Source organism: Balaenoptera musculus, chromosome 9 (genome assembly GCF_009873245.2).
Source record: "Balaenoptera musculus isolate JJ_BM4_2016_0621 chromosome 9, mBalMus1.pri.v3, whole genome shotgun sequence".
In the NCBI taxonomy this organism is placed as follows: domain Eukaryota; kingdom Metazoa; phylum Chordata; class Mammalia; order Artiodactyla; family Balaenopteridae; genus Balaenoptera; species Balaenoptera musculus.
In genome coordinates, this window is record NC_045793.1 from 41,388,047 (window position 1) to 41,413,750 (window position 25,704).

Consider the following 25,704-nt stretch of genomic DNA (forward strand, 5'->3'; position numbering starts at 1 on the left):
GAAGGATAAACATTGTGGGGAGCAGAGTCAAGAATTTAGCAAATTAGATGTAAGTGTATTTACATAGAAGACCACGGGTAAATACTAGTTTCTTTTCCCCTTTTATATCCTAGCCGAAGCAGTTTTTGGAATTTTTTTTTTTTCTCTCCATCTCTTTCTCTCTGTGGGTTTGTGTGTACTGACATTAAAATTTGGTCAGTATGCTTTCATTTTTCATATCAATTTTCTGAACATTCTTTTATGCACATTAGTTGGAGGTCGGTTAACACCCCATCTCTTCAGTGCTGCCACTATCTGAAAACTTTAGGGGTGTATCTGGTCCACATTTCAGATCTGATTCAGGATGCCAGGAAGAGAGAGAACTGGGAGCCAGAACTGGCCTAGATCCTTGTGCAGTCCACAGGGTACCCCAGTGTAGCCTTCTAATGTCACGGTTCTTATATGTACACATCTGAGCTCAGCTGCTGCCCGGGTACAGGCTCCCTCAGCCAGCATGACTGGATTGTGGACGAACTCTCCAGATCCTGTTTTTGAACTTGGGTTTTACTTCTGACTTTTCCTTCTGTCTTTGGGACCTGTTGGGCGGAAAACTTTTCCTCTACCCACTTAGGTTGGTCTGGGGCTTGCCCATTAACTGACAATAGCCAGATTAACAGGAGAAAAGAGAAGCCTTGTTTACCTGTGCTTGCAGTAGTTCTCAGTAAGGAGTAATTTGTCAAATGTTCAGAGGTAAAGATCTATACACCAATTTAAGAAAAAAGGGTAGGGGGCTTAGAGCTTCAGTGGGAAAGTATGGAAAGTTCTCTTGGGCGTGTTGATGTTAATGGAAGCAGAATTCATACTTTCTGGTGGTAAGGGTCACTCTTCCCTCTGAAGGGGAGGTCAGGGGCAACTGTATTTTGAGGAGGCTCTGCTCTAGGTTTAGATAATTTTTTTCTCTGTAGCTGCTGATTGTTTTGATGTTTTCAGTTTAAAGTAATTTTAATACCACTTTGGTGGGCTATTAATTAATCCCTTCAAACTCTAGGTTTCCTTTTGCTCAGGACAATCCCTACCCATCAGAGAGTCTAATAAGTTGAATGTCAAAAGGAAGGGTTCTGGGTCCCTTTTTTCCTGGCAACTCCTCTATCCTTATGCAAATTTACCCATCTTCTCCCCTTTGAACTGCTCTGCCTGCCTGCCGAGGATTGTTGGGAGGGGTAACCCTTTCAGGTCACAAAAGGTCATGGCCCTCCCTTTCCTGGGGATGTACTAGTGTTTCACCCTCATTTGCATAACTGTGTGAGGCCACAGAGTTGACTCATCCCTGAACTAAGATCTGTTTCTAGTGACCTAAGTTTGCCGACCCAAAGACAGACACATGGCCTGGCAGCTTCCCTTTCTTGAAACTTTAAGACCTGCCACATCCTGTGGATATGGAGATTTTCAGCTAATGGATAATTAAGGGATACTGTGAATTAAAGGCTCACAGATTTCTTGCAACTTTTTGATCTGGGATAAACAAAAATGTTTAAAAAACAGTGGTTATAAGACCAGGTCTCTGTTCAAAGGTATAATCCTAAACCTTGCTGAGCTGATTCAGCCTTTCCCTCTTGGGCTGCATGAACTGGTCCTTTTTGATTAGGAAAAATTTGGTATCTGGTTACTGGTTCATAAAAACAGAAAGATTTTCCTTCTTTTTCAGTTACCAAGTTTTTAGCAGGGAAATGGTAACCTGTTAAGGTGTGATTATGTGTGCTTTTGTGTACTGCTTTGCTTCCAAGGAGAGAAACTGTTAGAGGCATCAGGGAGATAGGAACAAGGAACCAAAAATTACTATGTAAAACTTCTAGATTTTTTTTTTAACAGTTAAGTAATGTTCTTTTTATCTGGCAAGTGATAATGATGCCCTGGATATATAGTATATTGAGCTTTTGCAAGACTTTCAAAAATGTATTATTAAGTTTTTGGACAACGTGGAGAAATGGGAGCTAGATGCCTCTACAGTTAGATATAAACGGCTGTATAACAATAGCAAAGCTTCAGCAGCCAGCTCTTCCTTTTTCCTTCCTGGGCTGCTTGGGTGTTCAAGGCACTGGCCTTCAGCCAGGGCTCACTGGTATACTGGTCTCTCATGGCCAGAGTCCATTCTGATTGGTCACCGTGCGCCCTGTGTCTGTGTTAAATATTTTAAATGTGATCTTAGGGTATAAACTACAGCTTTTGGGAAAAGCAGGCTGAAGCTGGGCCAGGGCCATATGAGCTCTTTGGGAACTTCATACATGGTACCCATACCCCAGCTATAATTGAAACGAAAAATAAATCATAGTGTCAGGAAAGCCAACACAGTGCACATTTTCCCATGATGTAGACTTCAGCTTTCTGTTTAGAACTATTAAGTAACAAATTATGTTTTATTTTCTCATTGATTGGATGCTTCTGCTTTGTTAGTGCCTTAAACATGAACCTTTGCTGAGCTCAGAGTGGGCCTCCTAAGGCAGCAGGGAAAGGAGAGAAACATAGAAACATAGAAACATAGAAACTATGTTTTAGTTTTGAGAAGAACATAGAAGCTATGTTTTATCTAGAAACATAGCTGAAAATACCCATTAAATGTGTAAACTAGACTGAAGGGATTGACAGAAAGTAGACTGACAATTCTTTATTGAATTACTGCATTTTTATTAGTTTGAAATACACTTGCATATGTTCCAGTTAGCCCTGGGGAGGAGAGAAAACTATATTAGTACAATTCAAAGTTATAAAAAATGTTAATTATTAAGCTGCTATAACTTTAAAAATGAGATGTGTAGCTTAGGGTTGGGTGGATAGAAAGAGAAATCTATAGAAAATTCTATTTTGGAACTACCAGGCTTTATGACTTTAGGAAATAAAGATAATAAACATTTATTGAACATTTATTGTGTGCCAGGTTCTCATGGGAGCACTTGGCATCATTTAATCATCATAGTAACCTTATGAGGTAGCAGTATTATTCTCATTTTACAGACGAGTAACTGAGGCCTGGAGAGCTTAAGGGAAGGTATTTGGCCAGAGTCACCTGGCCAGTTAGTGACACAGTCAGGATTCCAACTCAGGCCCTCTGACCTCAGAAGTTATGGTCTTAAACATATGAAGATATATTTGTTGCCTCTGTCATTTAACTTCTCTGGGTAGTTTTCTTATTTTTAAAATTAGGGATCAGGACTAGGTTATTTGTGATTAATCAGAGAGTTTTGAAACTAGAAGCTCATTGCTTTTTTTTTTTTTTTTAACTGAAACTGAGAAGAGCCAATGTTCATCCTATACTCACTACAAAAGGTCAAGAGAATGACTAAATGGCAAATACTAGCAAGTATTTGTAGCGACTTAAGTCATTTCAGGATTTTACTTTTGACAGTTACTTTTTATTAGTTTTAGTAACAGGGACATGGAAAAAAGGTATTTCTGAGCCTACATCTCAACTGCTTTCTCATTTCTCTCTGTATGAACCCCACCCCCGGCCTATCATCCCCCAGACTAGCTAAATAATCACACGACAGGCCATCAACTCATCAAGGGAGTGATGCAGGAGGTGCATGAGAGGACGGAATTTCAGGCAAGGAATAAGGAACATGCCAATGATTAAGAGAATCAGGAAGAAACTGCAGTCATTCTGTCCTGTTCAAATCTGAAGGTTTTTAAACTCTACATCAGTAGAAAATATGCTCCTTACTTCTTTAGGAAAGAAACTATTGATTCTTTACCAGATTATAGATTCTTCTGTGTTATGCATAGTTTCTTAAGACATAACTAAGTTAAATATATACAGGAAAGTTTAAAGGTACTTCCAATGTTTATTAATTAGTAAAGGAATGCATCATTCTTTTGTTATTATGCTAAAATTTGGCCTTTCACATAAGTGAAGTTTCTAGGTAAATAAATACCAAAATTTAACATTTTTTTTATTCAAACAGAAAGTCACAAAAATTATAATCATCCTCATCAGTTCACTCAGTCCCATGTGATTAATGTTTTTTTATCTTGATCTTTTGTTAGCACTTTTATGAATTCATCAGTTTTCCATTAGAGTTCTGAAAATGCTTGTTCATTCAGTTCAACAGTATAGTCAGTTACCAGAAACCTGTACTTGTCAGAGTCTTTTCCATGAATTCCTTGAAGATGAAACCCTTTTACAGGAACATTTTTGCAAAAGCATCAGAGTACACCCAGAACTGTCTGTAAATGACAAAAGACTTAAAAATGACCACAGTTAAAGACTTGATGAAAGTTCATAATAATACAATTGACAAGGAAATTTAGTTATTTCTGAGATATACATTTTAAAGTAATGACTAGAATTATGACTTATAACATTATACCAGAACATATAAGATTTTTAGGAATTTCATGTAATGTCTGAAACATTTATATTAACATATTTCCATACAAATAACCCAAAGAAAGTTTAGTATTAGTTTTTTTTTTAATTTTTGAATTTTATTTATTTTTTTATACAGCAGGTTCTTATTAGTCATCAATTTTATACACATCGGTGTATACATGTCAATCCCAATCGCCCAATTCAGCACACCACCATCCCCACCCCACCGCGGTTTTCCCCCCTTGGTGTCCATACGTTTGTTCTCTACATCTGTGTCTCAACTTCTGCCCTGCAAACCGGTTCATCTGTACCATTTTTCTAGATTCCACATACAAATTCCAAATATCGTTAATATACGATATTTGTTTTTCTCTTTCTGACTTACTTCACTCTGTATGACAGTCTCTAGATCCATCTACGTCTCAACATGTGACCCAATTTCGTTCCTTTTTATGGCTGAGTAATATTCCATTGTATATATGTACCACAACTTCTTTATCCATTCGTCTGTCACTGGGCATTTAGGTTGCTTCCATGACCTGGCTATCGTAAATACTGCTGCAATGAACATTGGGGTGCATGTGCCTTTTTGAATTATGGTTTTCTCTGGGTATATGCCCAGTAGTGGGATTGCTGGGTCATATGGTAATTCTATTTTTAGTTTTTTAAGGAACCTCCATACTGTTCTCCATAGTGGCTGTATCAATTTACATTCCCACCAACAGTGCAAGAGCGTTCCCTTTTCTCAACACCCTCTGCAGCATTTGTTGTTTGTAGATTTTCTGATGATGCCCATTCTAAATGGTGTGAGGTGATACCTCATTGTAGTTTTGATTTGCATTTCTCTAATAATTAGTGATGTTGAGCAGCTTTTCATGTGCTTCTTGGCCATCTGTATGTCTTCTTTGGAGAAATGTCTATTTAGGTCTTCTGCCCATTTTTGGATTGGGTTGTTTGTTTCTTTAATATTGAGCTGCATGAGCTGTTTATATATTTTGGAGATTAATCCTTTGTCTGTTGATTTGTTTGCAAATATTTTCTCCCATTCTAAGGGTTGTCTTTTCGTCTTGTTTGTGGTTTCCTTTGCTGTGCAAAAGCTTTGAAGTTTCATTACGTCCCATTTGTTTATTTTTGTTTTTATGTCCATTACTCTAGGAGGTGGCTCAGAAAAGATCATGCTGTGATTTATGTCAAAGAGTGTTCTTCCTATGTTTTCCTCTAAGAGTTTTATAGTGTCTGGTCTTACATTTAGGTCTCAAATCCATTTGGAGTTTATTTTTGTGTATGGTGTTAGAGAGTGTTCTAATTTCATTCTTTTACATGTAGCTGTCCAGTTTTCCCAGCACCACTTATTGAAGAGACTGTCTTTTCTCCATTGTATATCCTTGCCTCCGTTGTCATAGATTAGTTGACCATAGGTGCGTGGGTTTATCTCTGGGCTTTCTATCCTGTTCCATTGATCTATATTTCTGTTTTTGTGCCAGTACCATATTGTCTTGATTACTGTAGCTTTGTAGTATAGTCTGAAGTCAGGGAGTCTGATTACTCCAGCTCCGTTTTTTCCCCTCAAGACTGCTTTGGCTATTCGGGGTCTTTTGTGTCTCCATACAAATTTTAAGATGATTTGTTCTAGTTCCGTAAAAAATGCCATTGGTAATTTGATAGGGATTGCATTGAATCTGTAGATTGCTTTGGGTAGTATAGTCATTTTCACAATGTTGATTCTTCCAATCCAAGAACATGGTATATCTCTCCATCTGTTGGTATCATCTTTAATTTCTTTCATCAGTGTCTTATAGTTTTCTGCATACAGGTCTTTTGCCTCCTTAGGTAGGTTTATTCCTAGGTATTTTATTCTTTTTGTTGCAATGGTAAATGGGAGTGTTTCCTTAATTTCTCTATCATATATTTCATCATTAGTGTATAGGAATGCAAGAGATTTCTGTGCATTAATTTTGTATCCTGCAAATTTACCAAATTCATTGATTAGCTCTAGTAGTTTTCTGGTGGCATTTTAAGGATTCTCTATGTATAGTATCATGTCATCTGCAAACAGTGACAATTTTACTTTTTCTTTTCCAGTTTGTATTCCTTTTATTTCTTTTTCTTCTCTGATTGCCGTGGCTAGGACTTCCAAAACTATGTTGAATAATAGTGGTGAGAGTGGACATCCTTGTCTCGTTCCTGATCTTAGAGGAAATGCTTTCAGTTTTTCACCGTTGAGAATGATGTTTGCTCTGGGTTTGTCGTATATGGCCTTTATTATGTTGAGGTAGTTTCCCTGTGTGCCCACTTTCTGGAGAGTTTTTATCATAAACGGGTGTTGAATTTTGTCAAAAGCTTTTTCTGCATCTATTGAGATGATCATATGGTTTTTCTCCTTCAGTTTGTTAATATGGTGTATCACATGGATTGATTTGCATGTATTGAAGAATCCTTGCATCCCTGGGATAAATCCCACTTGATCATGGTGTATGATCCTTTTAATGTGTTGTTGGAGTCTGTTTGCTAGTATTTTGTTGAGGATTTTTGCATCTATATTCATGAGAGATATTATTCTGTAATTTTCTTTTTTTGTAGTATCTTTGTCTGGGTTTGGTATCAGGATGATGGTGGCCTCATAGAATGAGTTTGGGAGTGTTCCTTCCTCTGCAATTTTTTGGAAGAGTTTGAGAAGGATGGGTGTTAGCTCTTCTCTAAATGTTTGATAGAATTCACCTGTGAAGGCATCTGGTCCTGGACTTTTGTTTGTTGGAAGATTTTTAATCACAGTTTTAATTTCATTGCTTGTGATTGGTCTGTTCATATTTTCTATTTCTTCCTGGTTCAGTCTTGGAAGGTTATACCTTTGTAAGAATTTGTCCATTTCTTCAGGTTGTCCGTTTTATTGGCATAGAGTTGCTTGTAGTAGTCTCGTAGGATGCTTTGTATTTCCACAGTGTCTATTGTAACTTCTCTTTTTTCATTTCTAATTTTATTGGTTTCAGTCCTTTCCCTCTTTTTCTTGATGAGTCTGGCTAATGGTTTATCAATTTTGTTTATCTTCTCAAAGAACCAGCTTGTAGTTTTATTGATCTTTGCTATTGTTTTCTTTGTTTCTATTTCATTTATTTCTGCTCTGATCTTTATGATTTCTTTCCTTCTGCTGACTTTGGATTTGTTTGTTCTTCTTTCTCTAGTTCCTTTAGGTGTAAGGTTAGATTGTTTATTTGAGATTTTTCTTCTTTCTTGAGGTAGGCTTGTATAGCTATAAACTACCCTCTTAGAACTGCTTTTGCTGTGTCCCATAGGTTTTGGATCGTCATGTTTTCATTGTCATCTGTCTATAGGTATTTTTTGATTTCCTCTTTGATTTCTTCAGTGATCTCTTGGTTATTTAGTAACGTATTGTTTAGCCTCCATGTGTTTGTGTTTTCTACGGTTTTTTCCCTGTAATTCATTTCTAATCTCATAGCATCATGGTCAGAAAAGATGCTTGATATGATTTCAATTTTCTTAAATGTACTGAGGCTTGATTTGTGACCCAGGATGTGATCTATCCTGGAGAATGTTCAGTGTGCACTTGAGAAGAAAGTGTAATCTGCTGCTTTTGGATGGAATGCCCTATAAATATCAGTTAAATCTATCTGGTCTATTGTGCCATTTAAAGATTCTGTTTCCTTATTTATTTTCATTTTGGATGATCTGTCCATTGGTGTAAGTGAGATGTTAAGGTCCCCCACTATTATTGTGTTACTGTCGATTTCCATTTTTATAGCTGTTAGCAGTTGCCTTATGTATTGAGGTGCTCCTATGTTAGGTGCATATATATTTATAATTGTTATATCTTCTTCTTGGATTGATCCCTTGATCATTATGTGGTGTCGTTCCTTGTCTCTTGTAACATTCTTTATTTTAAAGTCTATTTTATCTGATATGAGTATAGCTACTCCAGCTTTCTTTTGATTTCCATTTGCATGGAATATCTTATTCCATCCCCTCACTTTCAGTCTGTATGTGTTCCTAGGTCTGAAGTGGGTCTCTTGCAGACAGCATATACATGGGTCTTGTTTTTGTATCCATTCAGCAAGCCTGTATCTTTTGGTTGGAACATTTAATCCATTCATGTTTAAGGTAATTATCAATATGTATGTTCCTATGACCATTTTCTTAATTGTTTTGCATTTGTTTGTGTAGGTCCTTTTCTTCTCTTGTGTTTCCCACTTAGAGAAGTTCCTTTAGCATTTGTTGTAGAGCTGTTTTGGTGGTGCTGAATTCTCTTAGCTTTTGCTTGTCTGTAAAGCTTTTGATTTCTCCATTGAATCTGAATGAGATCCTTGCTGGGTAGAGTAATGTTGGTTGTAGGTTCTTCCCTTTCATCACTTTAAGTATATCATGCCACTCCCTTCTGGCTTGTAGAGTTTCTGCTGAGAAATCAGCTGTTAACCTTATGGGGGTTCCCTTGTATGTTATTTTTCGTTTTTCCCTTGCTGCTTTCAATAATTTTTCTTTGTCTTTATTTTTTGCCAATTTGATACTATGTGTCTCGGCGTGTTTCTCCTTGGGTTTATCCTGTATGGGACTCACTGCGCTTCCTGGACTTGGGTGGCTATTTCCTTTCCCATGTTAGGGAAGTTTTTGACTATAATCTCTTGAAATATTTTCTCGGGTCCTTTCTATCTCTCTTCTCCTTCTGGGACCCCTATAATGTGAATGTTGTTGCGTTTAATGTTGTCCCAGAGGTGTCTTAGGCTGTCTTCATTTCTTTTCATTCTTTTTTCTTTAGTCTGTTCCGCATCAGTGAATTCCACCATTCTCTCTTCCAGGTCACTTATGCGTTCTTCTGCCTCAGTTATTCTGCTATTGATTCCTTCTAGTGTAGTTTTCATTTCAGTTATTGTATTGTTCATCTCTGTTTGTTTGTTCTTTAATTCTTCTAGGTCTTTGTTAAACATTTCTTGTATCGTCTCGATCTTTGCCTCCATTCTTTTTCCGAGGTTCTGGATCATCTTCACTATCATTATTCTGAAATCTTTTTCTGGAAGTTTGCCTATCTCCACTTCATTTAGTTGTTTTTCTGGAGTTTTATCTTGTTCGTTCATCTGGTACATAGCCCTCTGCCTTTTCATCTCGTCCATCTTTCTGTGAATGTGGTTTTTGTTCCACAGGCTGCAGGATTGTAGTTCTTCTTGCTTCTGGTCTCTGCCCTCTGGTGGATGAGGCTATCTAAGAGGCTTGTGTAAGTTTCCTTATGGGAGGGACTGGTGGTGGGTAGAGCTGACTGTTGCTCTGGTGGGCAGAGCTCAGTAAAACTTTAATCCATTTGACTGTTGATGGGTGGGGCTGGGTTCCCTCCCTGTTTGTTGTTTGGCCTGAGGCAACGCAACACTGGGCCTACCTGGGCTCTTTGGTGGGCCTAATGACAGACTCTGGGAGGGCTCACGCCAAGGAGTCCTTCCCAGAACTTCTGCTGCCAGTGTTCTTGTCCCCACGGTGAGCCACAGCCACCCCCCGCCTCTTTAGGAGACCCTCCAACACTAGCAGGTAGGTCTCGTTCAGCCTCCCCTGGGGTCACTGCTCCTCACCTGGGTCCCGATGCACACACTACTTTGTGTGTGCCCTCCAAGAGTGGAGTCTCTGTTTCCCCCAGTCCTGTCGAAATCCTGCAATCAATTCCCACTAGGCTTCAAAGTCTGATTCTCTAGGAATTCCTCCTCCCGTTGCCAGACCCCCAGGTTGGGAAGCCTGACGTGGGGCTCAGAACCTTCACTCCAGTGGGTGGACTTCTGTGGTATAAGTGTTCTCCAGTTTGTGAGTCACCCACCCAGCAGTTATGGTTTTTGATTTTACTGTGATTGTGCCCCTCCTACCATCTCATTGTGGCTTCTCCTTTGTCTTTGGATGTGGGGTATCTTTTTTGGTGAGTTCCAGTGTCTTCCTGTCGATGCTTGTCCACCAGCTAGTTGTGATTCTGGTGTTCTTGCAAGAGGGAGTGAGAGCACATCCTTCTACTCTGCCATCTTGGTTCCTCTAGATATAACATTTTTATTTTAATAAATTATGATGGAATTCTATAATTTTATTAAGTTCACTATATAGGCAAATGATGATATATAAAAGATATATATTGTTTAATGAAGAATAATAAAATTAATACCCAGGTACCCACCACCCAGCCTAAGAAATAGAACATCACCAGTGCCTTTGAAGCCCTGATTCCATTTCATTCCCTCAGCCTTGTAACATTTGTCTTGAATATTTTATTAATGATTTCTTTGCTTTTTATTTTTAGAGTTACACAAATATAAACTATATTTTGCAACTTTATAAAAAATGGAAATATTCTTTATGACCTTTTCTTTGACTTGCTCAACATTAAAATTATGTTTCTTCGATTCACTCATGTTGATGCATGTATTGGTAGCTGTAGTTCATTTTCACTCTTTACAGTGTATTCTACTTTATGGATATGTTGCAGTTTCTTTTTCTTGGGTTAGACAAATATAAACTATATTTCGCAACTTTATAAAACATGGAATTATTCTTTATGACCTTTTCTGTGACTTGCTCAACATTAAAATTATGTTTCTGCAGTTTACTCATGTTGATGCATGTATTGGTAACTGTAGTTCATTTTCACTCTTTATAGTGTATTCTACTTTATGGATATGCTGCAGTTTATTTTTCTTGGGTTAGACATTTATTTGAGTTGTTTCCAATTTCTTGCTGTTAGGGTGATGCTGTGAATATTTTTGTACACTTCTCCTAGATGATCAAGAGTTTTTCCCGGGTGTATACCCAGGAGGAGGAGCCATGTTTTAGTGTGTACAACCTAGAGCTTTACTAGGCAATGATAGTGTATTCCTAAAGTAGTTGTGCTAATTTAAATTCTTCCCAGGGCTATATGAAACTTCCTGTTTCTTCACCTATTTGTCAGTACTTGAGATTGTCAGGTTGTATAAATTTTCTAGTCACATGGGTATAAAATGGTGTTATATTGAGGTTTCTTTGCATTTCTTCAGTTACTGATGAAGCTGACCATCTTTTCATAAGTTTATTGACCTTCATATTTTCTCTTGGATGAAATGCCTGGGTATATCTTTTGGCTTACATATTCTTTTCATATTGATTCATTGGAGTTCTTTATATATTATATGTATTAAGTCTTTGTTCATTATGTTACATATATCTTCTCAATATGTGACATATATTTATATTTTTCTTATGGTACTTTTTGATAAATAGTTTTTAATTATACTGTAGGTGAATTGATCATTCTCTTTATGTTTTGGACTACTTATATCTTGTGTAAGGTATCCTTCGTATCCTATGATAATTAAGGTATTCTTGTGTATATTTTTTAAGATTTTCTTTCTGTTCATTTTAATACTTAATCTCAGGAATGGTTCCATTTAATGTAAATTGTGAGGTAGGGGTTGAATTTAATTTTTTCCTTCATTGTTCCAGAGCCATTTATTAAATAGTTCATTTTTCCCCACACTGGTCTGCAGTGTCAGCCTTAGCATATAGCACGCTTCTGTCTGTCTGTAGACCTTTCTCCAGCCTTTATGTGTGTTATATGTCCTTGTTGACGTCTTTACAATGTTGATTCCTCTTATTCATAAACTTTAGATATCTCTCCATTTATTTTGGTGTTTAATATTTTTCAATAAATTTTATTATCTTATACAGAAAGATCTCGTAAAAATCTCTGTTTTTATTATTGTATATTTAAAAGACTGCTATTTCTAATGCTTTGTTGCTGGTGTATAGAAATGCAAATCACTTCTGTATTTTGATCTTATATGCAGAAACCTTGACAAATGTCTTATTAATACTAATAAGGTGTCTAGTAGACAATCATATCATCCAAATAATGACAAATCTGCTTTCCCTCCCTTCCAATCCTTATAATGCTTGTTTGTTTTTCTTGTCTTATTGTGTAGGCTGAGACCTCCAGTACAATATTTAATAGAGGTTGTGCTATTTGACTTCCTTGCCTTGTTTTTGATTTTAAAGGGAAAGCTTGATGGTTCATAATTGAGAATGATTATTGTTTTTTGTAGACATCCTTTAGGAAGAAAATTCTGCTCTACTCCTAATTTGTCTACTTTGCTAAAAGCCTTTAAAAAATTATGATTTACTAATGTATTGGCGATTCTGATGCCCTGTTTAGTTATGGCAGAGAGGAGTTAAGTTTATTATTCATGATTGATGAAGATGCCTGCAGTGGTTGTTAGTGGAGAGGGGAAGGTAGGGGGAAGTAACATGTGATTGCTGTATGCTTATTTCTACTTGTTTATATTGCTATAAAACAATTTCACATACATCACCTCATTTTGGTTATTATTCCCAGCTTTTTTTTCCTGTTTAGAGAATTCTGATTCCATGACTGTGACTGGAACCCAGGTCTGATGCCCACCAATTTTTCCAGCTACACTCTGGTGATACTTAATTTGCACCATTCTTAAGTAACCAATTCTTTCTTCTGTTGCCTTCCCCAGTCTCTCCAGTTCACACACTTATTGAATTTAATCTGCAACCTGTAATTTTTCACTGTATTTCTGAGGAATTGCCTTAAAGCGTCTAAGAAATTAGACGCCTCTGAGATTCTGAGGAATCAGATTCCTCAGAATCTGATCAATTTATTCATTTATTCACTTCCTCATTCACCAAATATTCATTGAGAATATACTATGTGACTATAGACATAATAGTGAAGAATACAGCATCCCTGCCCTCATAGAGCTTATACTCTGGTGTGGAATCACGATAAACAAACAGGTGAATATATAATATGTTGCAAGGTAGTGATAAGTGATGAGTGAAGGGGGTGAGTGAGAGAGAGAGGGAGAGAATGACTGGGAATGTGTGTGCCGGGGTGTGTGTGCCAATTTTACTGGCATTAGGTCACGTAGAGAAGGCTTCTCTGAGGAGATGACATTTGGGCTGAGTCCTGAATTCAGTGAACATGCCAGCTATGGGAAGTTGTGGGAACAGTGGGTGGAAAGTGTGATAAATCTGAAGAACTTCAAGACTTCCTGGGTGGTCAGAAGAGATTGAACAAAAAGGAGCAGAGTAGGAGGTGGGGACAGAGAAAGAGGCAGAGGCCAGAAAATGTTGGGCTTGTAAAAACTCATCAGATAGATTTTGCTTTCCTATTCTGATTGCCATAATGGAATTAGGTAGGTGTAAAGTAATTCAGTAGCATCTGGTATCTTTTTGTTCTTTTACTCTTTCAGTCCATTACCCAGTTGTTGAGAATAAGAATGTAAACTCCTTGAGAGCAGCAGCCTGAGTTTCTTTCAGTCTTGTGTCAGAGTCTCCAGGCTCCATGATTGATGGAAGGAAAAACCTGTGTTAATATTTATGAAACAAATAGAGAATCTCTCTTTCTCCCTTAGAGGTGTATGGGGAACACTGTCACTGAACTGGGGCAGGTTCTTGGCATCATGCTGGGAGATGCTGCTCTTCTGCAGGGACTCTAGAGGAATGAAACTCGGAAAAGAACAGGTGTAAGCTAGTTGTCTTCCCAGCCTTGAAGTGCTCCATGGATGAGGCTCGTTAGTGTGAGGGTTAGAAATTCTCAGAGTCTGACTTCCTGTCTTCCAGTGGTAACATATAACTTAGTCAAGTGTAAATGATTCGTTCATGATTCCATAACTTTGTCTTAATTCAGCTACTGTTCTGAACATTAGGTGTTAGGAGACTGGAACTAATCTTATTATTATTTTTTTAAATAAAATTTTTAAAAAAATTTATTTATTATTTTTTTATATTTATTTTTGGCTGCGTTGGGTCTTTGTTGCTGCGCGGGGGCTTTCTCTAGTTGCGGTGAGTGGGGGCGACTCTTCGTTGTGGTGCGCGGGCTTCTCATTGCGGTGGCTTCTCTTGTTGCGGAGCACGGGCTCTAGGCACGCGGGCTTCAGTAGTTGTGGCGTACAGGCTCAGTAGTTGTGGCTCGCGGGCTCCAGAGCACAGGCTCAGTAGTTTGGCACACAGGCTTAGTTGCTCTGCAGCATGTGGGATCTTCCCAGACCAGGGCTCGAACCCGTGTCTCCTGCATTGGCAAGCGGATTCTTAACCACTGCGCCACCAGGGAAGTCCGAACTAGTCTTATTTTGAGCTGGGTCTTAACTTCTATGCCTCAGTCTGCTACCTGTGTAACAGTATTTGCCTCCCTCTCTCACAGAGATTCTATGTGTGATGAAATGAGATGGATGTTGGAAGGTTTGGTTTGTCTGTTTTAATATGTGAGAAATAGCTAATGCTAAAGTCTGATATAAAATAGTTATTGCTAATAATGTTTATTTTTGTTGTATGCAACATGATCTAACTTTGAAGAAAAAATACACTGGACATTCCATTGAGACCACCTAAATATGATTATGGTTTCTTCCTTCGTCTTTTAGAAGAATGGCACAATTATGAAAATTGAGGGGCAAAAGTAAGGATACTTTTTCTGAATTTTCCTTCTCATCCTTTAGCTTCTTTGAGTTTGATGGGGTTTTCTGCTTAGAATTTAGAAACAACTTCTAGGTCATTTTAATAACGGTAGGAACCTCACTGGTGGAGAGGTCCCTGTAAGTGGTGGACGGAAGTGAAATCTAGTTTGGTGACTCATCCATCTGATGTTTTCTTATCAACGCAGTTGTTGTAATCTTTAGTAGGTTATACAGTGAATATTAACTATTTTACATTTTTATACTTGTGAAGCTTAAAATCATTGCACGTAGTTGATATTACGACAACACAGGAAGGATAACAGTGCTCGTGGTGACACTTTACTATGTCTCTATCTGTCTAGCAAAAGATAAGTGATGAGTTGGAATGATTACAAGTAATGGAGAGAAAAGAGTCTACTATTGAGGAAAAGAAGAATCTTCAGATGGGCCGCATTGATTAACTGGTTGGTTAGTTCTTCAGCTCTTCGCTTTACCTCAGAAGCCACATTTTTTTCTGTGTCTTCACACTGGGTTTGAACTTTTACCATCACTGAGATCAAAGTTTTGGTCTTAAGAATTAATGACTGAGATGAGTAGTTGGTATTTGAGAATTGTCAGTTCTGCAGTAGAAGACGGTCTTCTCTTCTGCTTTTTCTAATGAGGAGTGCTTCTCCAGGTACCGGTGTTGAGCAGATCTCCTGCTGCCTTTGTATCCTGCGGCTGCTTTGGTGCTGGCCAACACTAACCTGAGGGAGCTTGGATGTGTCTCTTCCCTGTTGAGAGCTGAGCTTCTGGCTTCATTCCTGTCTCCTCACACTTCAAACATGATCCCCTGCAGCAGCAAGCTTGGGAGTTGATCAGTGTTCACCAAAACAACTTCTCTTATTTTCAGGTGCCCATTTAAAAGACTCTTCATTCTGTGAAGTTTCACAGCCTTTGATTACTCTAGGAATTTAGGACCACAACTTAGAATTTAAAACACAAAGTGGAAATGTGCCCTGATATTAGAAGTCATTTCAATAAAAGTGGATGTGTTTCCCAATCGATGGGAGTAGACAGGAAAACTACGATTGCTTTCCCATTTCATGCAGGCTCAGATGTAAACCTGTGGGAGTGAAGAACTTTTTATTTGATAAAAGCTAAAAACTTACCTGCATTTCTCACCTTTCAAGTTATGGTAGTCATTCACAACTGCCAAATATAAAGATGTTTTGGACACCATTCAGAGCTTATCTTTAGCAAGTTCCAAGTGTGAGACGTATAAGATGTTTATAAAAACATTCTGAGCTTTGTTAAGAAGATGCTTCTGACCCACTTTCAATAGGATTCACTTTTTGAGTTATTTTTCTGTCAATGGTGGTGGAACAGGAAATATCCTGAGCTGTCTTGCACCTGAAAAACAGGATGTGTCCACAGAAGCACTCTAGTGTGCTCCATTTTCTCAAGCAAAACTTGCCAAATTTTAAGATGGTGAAATGAAAGGAAGAAGAAATTTGGTTTGACTTGAACTTTTCTTTTAATTTTAATTATTAAAAGTAAGGATTCTGGAAAAAAAATTCGAGAGCAGAAATAAAGACCAGAATTAAAGTACTAAAGCATGTCTTATAGAACTCATCCATTATTTTTCCTATACATTAAAGATTTTTGAAACGAACAAATAAATATGGAAAGAAATCTCTTTTCCCAATTGGATTAACATTTAGGTGAAAGCAAAAATGGTCAAGTTTGAGTAAAACTCTTCAGAAGATCCTTAATTTAAGCATAAGTCTGTTTTAACACTCTAGATCTTTGTTTGAAACTTGGAACACTTTTAGTCATAGAGTCAATACTATATTTGGCAGAATTGATGTTAGACACACAGCCATATGAGGGTCCCCTGAGTATCTCTGAAGTCTCATTTTGTATTAATAAAGAAAGAGATAAAAACTGATTGGAGAATTTGATTCTAAGGGAAAAATGTATTGAGGGTTCCAGCTTGGCATGCTGGGAGGATATTATCCTTCACCACTGCTTATTCCATCTTAAAGTTTTATGAATACCATAAGTGATTAAATCAATTTCCTATTAGTAAACCTTATGTCTGTTTATAACATTTTCCCATTGAAAACAATGCATCACCAACTGTGTAGATGGCAGTGAGTTCAATATTATTCCTACTGATAAGGGTGCAGAGTGCAATTACTCTTTATTCCTGGCAGTCACTTGCAACCACATATGCCTTAACGAGTCAGTTGATCTGGGGATTGGGTTGAAATCCTTTTGAAATTTGAGGAGCTTAATTTGATCCCACTTTTGAATAGGCAGTCACCTACCTCCTGGTGGGTATGCCAAGGAGTACCCTCAAGCAGATCCTGGATTTTTCTCAAAATAAGTAATTTGTGTCTCTTGGCCCCTAAGCTTGTTATATGCTTTAATGCATGGCTGAATTAATTTTTTTTAAAAATATTTATTTATTTATTTCGTTGTGCTGGGTCTTAGTTGCAGCAGGAGGGCTCCTTAGTTGCAGCTCGCCAGCTCCCTAGTTGTGGCATGTGAATTCTTAGTTGAGGCATGCATGTGGGATCTAGTTCCCTGACCAGGGATCGAACCCAGGCCCCCTGCATTGGGAGTGCGGAGTTTTAACCACAGAGCCTTTAGGGAAGTCCCTGAATTAACTTTTGCCTGGAAATTTGTTTAGTAGATGTTTGAAATGTCTACCTTATTTTTTTTAAAAAATCTCAGTGGAATTTCATAAACTTTCATTTTAAGCTGTGTACCTCCCCAGTGAACTCTCTTGTACCTGAGTAAATTGATTTGCTATTTAGGTTCTTTGCCATAATAAGCTCATTAAATGCTGAGGCCTGCTACCAAAAAGTCATTATTTCAGTTTTGAGTACTTGTTCTGAGGCTGTACTCTGACAGAGCTAGATGTCAATTAAGATTATTCCTTGTTAGTGGAAATAAAATCATGTTACCTGCTTATAAAAGAATCCCTCTGTTCTTTCTCTGGGGGAGAGGGGGATAAACTCACACAAAGTTTATCCATTCATTAAGTGAAAAGGTAAAAAGATAAAGGTTGTGAAAAGATCCCTGTCTAAACTCACCGGAAGTTACGATCGCAGTCAGGGGGTACTTTTCCTGCAGAGCTGTGTCTCAGAGTGCCTTTCAAGTTGCAGGTTCTGTCACAGCATCAAGAGGTATGTCTGTGATGAGCCTGAAAAACTCAGGCTGTATGATTCCTGTCCACGGGGTCAAAGTCAGAGCAAGTTCAGGAAGTCACCATCAATATTATGTAAGTATGAGATGGGAAGGTGCCGTAGGGATCCATGATGGAAAAAGCGTTTAATGCCTTCTTCCTTGTGAACCATATTGGTTGTAAAAGCCTAGATTTGCTGATTCATAGGGCTAATGGCGGCCGGTTCTCAGTTCGTGCCAGGCCCTGTTCTAAGCACTTTGTGTGTGTTAAAAGTCAGAGGAAGTTGAATATAATGGTTCTGAGCACAGACTTTGGACTGGGTAGATTGCTAACGAGCCAAGTTAGTGGCTGGTTTCCTCAGTGACTCCATTTCTTCATTTTTAGAATGGGGATCATAATAGCATCTGTGTCACAGGGCTGTTGGGTAGACTGAATGAGTTAAAATACGTGAACTGTTCAGTAGGGTACCTGGCACACAGTAAGTTATATAAACATTAGCTATTACCATCATCATCTTATTACTTATCTCAAGAAAGCTGTGAGATAGTTACTGTGGTTTTCTCCATTTTAGAGTTGAGTAAACTGAGGCACAGAGAGCAATTTTCCCAAGGCCTCAGGCTAGGAGGCAGTGAAACTAGGATTAGAATACAAGCAATCTGAGTCCAATCTGTGGCCATAACTGCTAACCTCTGCTGCCTCTCAACTTAATAAGAAGGAAGTGGCCATGAGTTTTAGAGGTAATCTGCAGTAAAGCAGATTAGGTTTACAAAGAAGAGGAGGAGGGGTGTCTCTTGTACTAGAGGCTTGGACTTTACTACTGGGTTTTCCAGGTGAGTCTACTCGGTAGTGGTCAACAAATTGGCTGGGATGCATCTTCCTTTTGGAGTATTCCCAGCTCAGTAATGGCATCACCATCTATTCTGTTGTGTAAGTCAGAATCCTGGCTCACCCTTGACTCCAGCTTCTCCCTCTTCCCCTAGATCCACTTTATCATCAATTTCTGTTGATTTTTATCTCTAAAAATAGCTCATAAATCCTTCACCTTCTCCATCTACAAGGCCACCACCCCCGCCCAAGCCATTGCCATCAGTCTTACCAAGCCTTAAAAGTCCATTCTTGCCCCATTCCAGTCTGCTCTCCGATAGGCTGAGGCAAAATGCAAATCTGCTTATCTTGTGCCCTGACTTAAAACATCACCCACTTTTGCATTCAAAACCAGATGTGTCTGACTCTAAAACCCGTCCTCTTTCTTATGCCATCTTGCCTCTATAAAGTTTGGAGCCATTGGCTTTGATTTGCAAAGCTGAAAAAAGTAAGATTCTTAGGTATCAAGTGGAATCTGATTTTCTTTGACCTCATTCATTAAATTCATGCTTCAGGTAATTAGGCCCTAGTATCTGACCCCACTACCAGACCTGTCAGCAGAACTCAAGTGTTCCACAAAGATTTAGAATATCTGACCTTTTTTCTAGGCAAGGCAAAGTATATTACAGTAGGAACATAAGATGCATGGCAGTTCTTTCTGATTTTCTTCACAACCTCCTTCACTAATCTAGCTAGGTTTTGTGTGTGTGTGCAGGGTTGTTTTCATTATTATCGGTTTTTGGTTTGTTTTTTGTATGAGTGAGTCCTTATCAAAACAGATATTAGCAGGTTGAGTCTGAAGTTTGCTAGAACTGAGTACAGATAAAAAGAATCTTTAAATTTTTTTTAATTGACATATAGTTGATTTACAATGTTGTGTTAGTTTCCGTTGTACAGCAGAGTGATTCAGTTATACATATGTATACATTCCTTTTTCATATTCTTTTCCATTGTGGTTTATCACAAGATATTGGATATAGTTCTCTGTGCTATACAGTAGGACCTTGTTGTTTATCCATTCTATATATAATAGTTTGCATCTGCTAACTAAAAAGAATCTTAAATCATCAGCATCCTGTTAATTAACCAACATAAATTTTAAAAGGTACTCAGTTAGCAAACTGCCAGCACTGAGTTGGAATCCTTCTATCTTCCTCTTATCAGTTTTTAATCTCACCGCTTCCCAGGGCGTGCAGACAGATTGTAGGGAAGCTCTGCCCAGTGAAAAGTGAAGGGGAAAAACATTTTTTAAAAAATCCATCCAGAATGTGATCTTCTGGATATCAATAACCTCAAGGTGTAATCAGTAATACTGGCTTTCAGAATAGAACTGCAGGCCACCTTTCCCCCAGTTTGTACCCTGGTTTTATTTTATTTTTTAAAATTTATTTATTTTTATTTTTGGCTGCGTTGGGTCTTTGTTGCTGCGTGCGGGCTTTTCTCCAGTCGCTGCGAGCAGGGGCCACTCTTCGTTGCGGTGCACGGGCTTCCCATTGTGGTGGCTTCTCTTGTTGCGGAGTACGGGTTCCAGGCGCATGGGCTTCAGCAGTTGTGGCACGCAGCCTCAGTAGTTGCGGCGCACGGGCTTAGTTGCTCCTCGGCATGTGAGATCTTCCCGGACCAGGGCTCAAACCCGTGTCCCCTGCATTGGCAGGCGGATTCTTAACCATTGCGCCACCAGGGAAGCCCCCACGGGTTTTATTTTTAAATAAACATGGTGAGGAGTTATTGGATTCATATATATATGTGTGTGTGTGTGTGTGTGTGTGTGTGTGTGTGTGTGTGTGTGTGTGTGTGTGTGGAAGAGCCATCCTTTTGTTCCCCCATCCACAAGGAACACTGGCCCCCTGGATCCACTGTTATCTTGGTGTTTGTGTGAAACACTCTTCAAAGTGTGGCCACCTGTCCTTGCTGCTAGCATGTCCCCTGATAGTATTTTATCTTAAGATAAACTGCAGCAAACTTGTGAGGGAACCCAGATAAAAACCAGAGGGAAGAGACTTCTCTCCTACAATCCAGGGAGTTTTGATAGCACCTCCTAAGGTGAAAGAGATAGCAAAAAACCTGCAGGCTTTTGTTTCTGTTTGTGTTGCTGGGGTGTGTGGGTTTGTGCCTGGTAACCAGAGGGATAAATATCTAAAACCCTGAAAATGGTAGAAATTCATGTTTTCTAACAAAATCTTTCCTAAGAAACGTTTTGAGGTTCTTCTATTTAGAGCCACAAGAGGAGCTGTGTAATCATTGACCACTGTGCCTTTATCCCCACTGAAACCTCAGCTTCTGCACAGCTGCTAGGACATACAGCTGGGGGAGCTGTGCAGTAACTGGGGCAAGCCCCCCTGCTGTGCAGAGAGCACCCCTTTGGTCCTTGTTTGGGGACTATTAACTGCCTTATAACTGAAGACCTCATCCACTTCTCCTTGCGGAGAAAGGGTCTAGAAGAAGTCGAGTCCCGGTCACCTCCCTATACTCAGAGAACCTTCCTGGGAGACCTGGGCCTGTGGTCAGGAGAGAAAATGGGTCTCTTCTGTTTCAGCAAGTTATCTGCTCAGGCGGTTCTCTGTGACTTCCTGCCTTTGCAGTGCAGGTTAATCCTTCCAGAATCTTAACCCTAACCTTCCTCTTTCAATTCCTCTCAACCCGGTCACTTACCTAGAAACTTTTGCTCATCCTTTAAAACCCATAAAAAAAAAAAATTCAAATCTATGAAACCTCCATGGACGTTCAGGCTGAGTTATCATTCCCTCTCGACTCTCATAACAGTTTGTCTACCTCTATTATGATGCTTAAGGGAAAAATAATTGCCGTGCAGTGGGACCTGCGTGTGTTTCACTAGAGGAGACAACAGACAGCATCACCCAGTTTATTCATCCAGGTACCGCATGCCTGGTAAATTAATAATCATCATAATGCCGCAGCAGACCCTGTTCTCGTTGCTTTATGTGTTTAGTCTTCACGGCAATCGTATGAGAAAGGTTCTACTGTTGCTTCAGTTTTACAGATGAGGAAGTTGAGGGTGAGCCATGTTATGTAACTCGTCCAGAGTCACAGAGCTGTGGACATGGAGAAGCAGGATTAACCCAGGCAGACATCTGACAACACTCACTCACATGCCTGTGCTCATCTGAAGAATAAAACCTAAAACGCCAGAGGAGGGAGAAAAAGGCAGAGGCTGTTGCCATCCTGTGTGCATGGGGCGTGCGGCATTGCGTCAGGCACTGCCGTTCAGTATGACTAATTCTGTGCTGAGTTGTCAGGTGGAAGCCTGTGGAAGCACAGCCCAGCACCCGCCTTCTGCAGAAGGCCCTCACTGCTAATCTGATGCAATCGAATTTCCTAGGGTGGCCTTTAGGGCTCTGCTGTTGCTGGAGAGGGAAGGAGAGAGGTTTTGCGTATTGTTTTTTGATCAGCAGGTTTGGAAACTTTGAGTGTTTGGCTCACAGGATGGTGGAAATGCTCCAGCGTTTCCTGTGGCCTCGAGTCTGGGTTCTGAGATAGGGAACTAAGCCTGAGCTTTGCCTGCCCCACTGGGGAATGTCAGCACACATCACCGAGTGACAGGGATTGCCGGAGGAGGGTAGCTGGGAGAGGTGCTGGGGAGAGGAGGGGAGCAGTCACTGGCATTACAACAGCTGAAAAGGAATTTGAAAAGCAAATATCCAAAAACCAGAACAAGGGAGGAAGTGTGTACATTAGTTTGAAAATAATGAACTTTCCATTTGAGATGCCGATTCCCTAAGTGTGAGAGAGAGAGCTCAGAGTTGAAGGGATGAGAATTAGCAGCTCTGATCTCATCTTGTTTTTGACAGAATTTCTCTGGGAGGAAAATGAATCTGGAATCAGCCCTGCTGTCACCTGTGAGCATCTCCATTTCTGTTTCTGTCCAATGGGACAAATGAACGGGTGCTGCTTGAAGAAGCTCCTAAAGGTTTTCTGTGCAAGGAATTCTGGATTTTAAAAATGCATCATTGGTTTGAGTAATCTCTCACATCAAAAAAAAAAAATCTCTGAATTTGCTTTTAAGGAAAGAGTGATTCATTCGTTTATTTATTCACTTGTCTGAAAAATATTTATTGAGCAGCTGTTTGCCATGCCATCTGGTCAGGAACAGAGGTACAGAGATGAGTAAGATATATGACCCCTGCCCTCAGGGAACTCATAGACTAATAGCATAAGGTGTAGAAAGGTGCTCTGGTTGGTGCATTGTAAGCACCTAAGAAGACAGGTGTTGTGGCAGTTGCTTCTAGCCTTGGAGGCTCCGGGGTCAGGGAGATCTCTCAGAGGAGCGGGCACATGAAATTGGCTTTGAAGTCTAGGTGGGAATTTTTGAAGCCAACACAATGGGAGAGGAAGAGACGTTCTGCGACGCAGAGGGAACATTATGAACAGAAGCAGAAGTCACAAGAATTTGGCAAGCCCAGGAAATGGCCAGCAATTTGATGAGGAGAGAGATAGCCAACATTTTTTTTTTTTTAATAAATTTATTTATTTATTTATTTATTTTTGGCTGTGCTGGGTCTTCGTTTCTGTGCGAGGGCTTTCTCCAGTTGTGGCGAGCGGGGACCACTCTTCATCACGGTGCGCGGGCCCTTCACTGTCGCGGCCTCTCTTGTTGCGGGGCACAGGCTCCAGACGCGCAGGCTCAGTAGTTGTGGCTCACGGGCTTAGTTGCTCCGTGGCATGTGGGATCTTCCCAGACCAGGGCTCGAACCCATGTCCCCTGCATTGGCAGGCAGATTCTCAACCACTGTGCCACCAGGGAAGCCCCGATAGCCAACATTTCACTCGGTGCTGTCCCTCTGCATTCAGTAGATCATGGTACACTCGGAGAGTGGTCCTGACCTGGCCAGTCTGGGGCTTGCCTTCTTTAAGCAGTGCTCCTATCAGCCACTGCAAAAGCACTATATCGATGATCTTAAGGGAAAACCTATTTGTCATCATGTCTGACTTACAGTCTTTGCCTGTGTCTGTGGGGGTAGGACGCAGGGATACAGTTGGTGGGGAAGGGTGCACTGGAGTTGTGGCGCTCAGAGGCAGGCTGGAGCCAGAAGGGTTTATGTGCCCTGAATCACCTTCCAGAGATTTAAAGCAAGAAGTGAGATGTTCAGATTCTAGCTATCACAATTACAAATCTTCTCTTTCTTTTGTTATGTATCTTCTGACGGTTTGCACAGTAGAAGCTGTGGTTAGTTGAATTCCTGTGTGAATTGGAAAGAGTTACTCAAAGAACTGGGCTGCTTTCCTGGAGACCATCCCGTAGACGCAGGTGATGATAATTCAATACGGGACTAAAGGAGAGAGTTTTCTCTGCCACTTTCCACTATATTTCTGGCCAAGACTATTCAACAATTCATTTTTCCTGAGAGACAAAGGAGGCAAATGGACTCAAAGCATCACTTCTCAAAGTGTGTCCCATGAGAAACAGGTGTCACTGGATGCTCTAGGAAAAACATAAAAGAGTTTTCTGGACAGATAACATTTGGGAAATATTGTATATTGTATATGAAGATTTCAGAGAACACCTACATTACATTAAAGGCCCGATAAGTCCTGTAGTAAATAAATCCTTTTCAAAATATGGTATAGTGATTAAAAACCATGGGCTATGGAATCAGACAGATGTGGATTGAGTTCTGGCTGGGCTCCACAGGTGGCTATGAGACTTTGGGCAACTTACTTAAATGTCTCTGCATCTCAGTTTCCTCGTCTGTAAAATGGTTTAGTAAATGGTACCTATTTCATAAGGTTGTTATGAAAAGTATATAGTCCATGGAGTAGTTATTATTATTAGCTATTATCCATTCAGTGTTTTACAAGAGCTTTGACTTTTTTTTGCATAAAATTAATTAATATCTCAAAGAAACAGTGCTGTGTGGGAAATGCTGGACTAAGGCTAATTCCTGAATTGCAGGCATGACTTCTGTTAGCAGTCCAGCAGAGCAAAGGCAGCTCCTAGGCGCTGAGGGCTCCATCAGGAATATGCACGTACAGGTATCAGAGCTCTAGAATTGGGGAGCACGGTATCATTCCCTCTAGGCCGCGAGGTTAGATTGTGTAACTTCAGTGTGTTTTGTGTGCCAGTCATCTCTCAGGGAATGGCAGGATTCTAACTCAGGGCAGTAAAAAGTTATGGTAGGGTTGATGTGTTAGTTAGGAGTTTCTCAATTAACAGGTGGTGGAAACCTAACTCAAACTCACTTAACATAACAGGGAATTTAAGAGTTCATAAATCTAGGAAGAACATTAGGATAAATCAGAGATCGGAAGGAAACGTGTAGGAGACAGAAACTCAACATAGTTAGGGCTCCTGGCCTCTTTTCTTCCCTCCTGTCTCTCCTCTCTACTTGTCTTTGCTTCTCTTTGCCTCAGTCCTTCCTATAGCAGATGGCCCTTCCCTATCTGGAGGGAATACGGCTGCTGACAGCTTCAGCTTAACAAGCCCTGCAGAAAGAGACAACTCTCTCCTTCCAGGCCTCATAAATCAATCCCCAGAAATCGATTTGCTTGGACCATGTCTGTCCCATGGACCAATCACTGTTGCCAGGGAGATGGGTGCTGTCATTGGCCAGGCCTGCCACATGCCTATTGTTGGTTAGTAGCCGGTGGGACAGGGCCTGCTACCTGAAGAAAAGAGATGGAAAAGCTCACTAGACCACTAGACGGACAAAAACTGAAGCTACAAGAGCTTGCTAGAGCTGTGTGTGAAGGAAATAACACTGGAGTAAAATGTTCCAAAATTATCCTCAAGTGGTATCAAGGTATTCATGTTTTTATGTCAAATTCCCTTTCCTGTTGGTTTTCTTCCATTGATCCTTGCTCTATATCTCAGCTCCCTTTTTTGCAGTTAAAATATTATATGTATGACTATTAATATCCACTTTGTAAAGTTGGTCTCTATA

At 39.7% G+C, this 25,704-nt stretch overlaps 1 protein-coding gene across 9 annotated transcripts in view; it reads left to right on the top strand.

Annotated features, from left to right (window-relative positions):
* ELMO1 (engulfment and cell motility 1) overlaps positions 1-25,704 on the top strand; it is a 554,248-nt gene that overhangs the window by 64,527 nt on the left and 464,017 nt on the right. Inside the window, exons 1-2 of one of the 9 annotated variants that reach the window (XM_036863261.1) lie at positions 14,395-14,424; positions 14,899-14,904. The exons of the other annotated variants lie outside the window; for them this stretch is intronic. The gene's annotated coding sequence lies outside the window, so the exon portion shown is untranslated. Of the gene's footprint in view, positions 1-14,394; positions 14,425-14,898; positions 14,905-25,704 lie in introns of those variants that run through there. 9 annotated transcript variants of the gene reach the window in all.